This window comes from Vespa velutina, chromosome 2 (genome assembly GCF_912470025.1).
Source record: "Vespa velutina chromosome 2, iVesVel2.1, whole genome shotgun sequence".
NCBI classification, from domain to species: Eukaryota; Metazoa; Arthropoda; class Insecta; order Hymenoptera; family Vespidae; genus Vespa; species Vespa velutina.
This window is the reverse complement of record NC_062189.1, coordinates 7,254,920-7,256,478: the sequence shown is the minus strand read 5'-3', so window position 1 is coordinate 7,256,478 and position 1,559 is coordinate 7,254,920.

Below are 1,559 nucleotides of genomic sequence, written 5' to 3'. Positions count from 1 at the left end.
AAAGAGAGAGACAAAAAAGATGAAAGGTGGACCGCTCGACCGAAATCCAAGCAACTATAAAACATATATGTATGGATGTATGTGTGTCCATACTTATGTACGTGTATATATATATATATATATATATATATACGCATACACACAATATATATACATACGTACATGTGTGTGTGTGTGTGTGTACGTATGCGTTCTTTAACCTTTTCTTGAGGATAAAATTTGAAGAGAACGTGTTCCTCATATAAAAAATATCAACGTTCTCATTTTCCAAAATTTAATAGATTTGAGTTCGATTGGAATTGATGAAAAATTTTCAATAAGTTAAAAATTTAAATAATTCAATAGTAACCTGAAACTGACGAAATTACGAGAATCGAATTTTACGAGTCAATGTATTCTAAATAATCATTCATAGTATGTGTTCATGCATCTGTGTTTATGACTATGTGTGTAAATGTATATGGTAAACCACTTTAAAGAAACCGCAATAGAGTTAATTATTTAGTTCGATCGTCTATCTAATCTTGATTTTCTCGTGAAAATTTTCTAGAAGACAAAGCAGAATTGACGTTCTCTTGGTAAAGTATATTATGTAAGTTGAACAAAAGAATAAGGAAGAAAATTTATCGATGCGCGGTATTAAGGAAGATAAAGTAGAACTTTTTCTTTACTTTCGTCGTAAAATTTAACATGCGTAAAAAATGTAATCTTATAAAAAAAAAAAAAAAAAAAAAAAAGAAAAGAAAAAAAAAACAAATATAACACTTCAAATCTTACGATCTATGATCTTTGTAGTAAGATACACATGCATATATGCATATCGTAAAAAAGATTCAAGAAAGAATTACGAAAAATATCGGATATCGATTGTCTACCATCACGCTCCGCGATCGATCGATTGAACTCTCTCGCGAGTTACTCTTCTTTTCTCTTTTTCTCCGCTTCTTTTTTCTTGTTTCTTTTTTTCTTTTCAAGAAAAAAAATACGCGCAGTCTGTAACATCCGTCGCAAAGTGATGGTTAATTCGGATCGAAATATGAGCCAAGCTGTTGTGAAATATTATCGAAGGCATACAATTTGATGGAATATTTTTCTAAGACACAGGGGATACAATCTTGTTCTAAGAAAATGCGTATCACGAGAAATCGTATTTTTATCCATTACTCGCAATGACTTTTCCGTGAGAAACGATCGATACATTGGCTCTCTCTCTATCTCTCTCTTTCTCTTTCTCTCTCTCTCTTCCTCTCTTTCTCTATCTCTTTCTTTCAGTAATCGTTCCTTCTCTTGCTTTCAACAAATCGATTTCTTCTACGTGCCATTCGTTAAAACGACCGATGTCAGGTATAATTTACTCAGAACGTGTACTCACGAATCCTGACTGAAAGACGAGCCTTTCAAGACGAGTCCAATGTTTCGTCGTCTGATCTACTAGCACGTACTGTTTCCTTTGCTACTTTGAAAAGACACGATGCAGGTGCAGAAATGAACGAGAGAGAAAGAGAGAGAGAGAGAGAGAGAGAGAGAGAGAGAGAGAATGAAAGAGAGAGAAAGGAAAA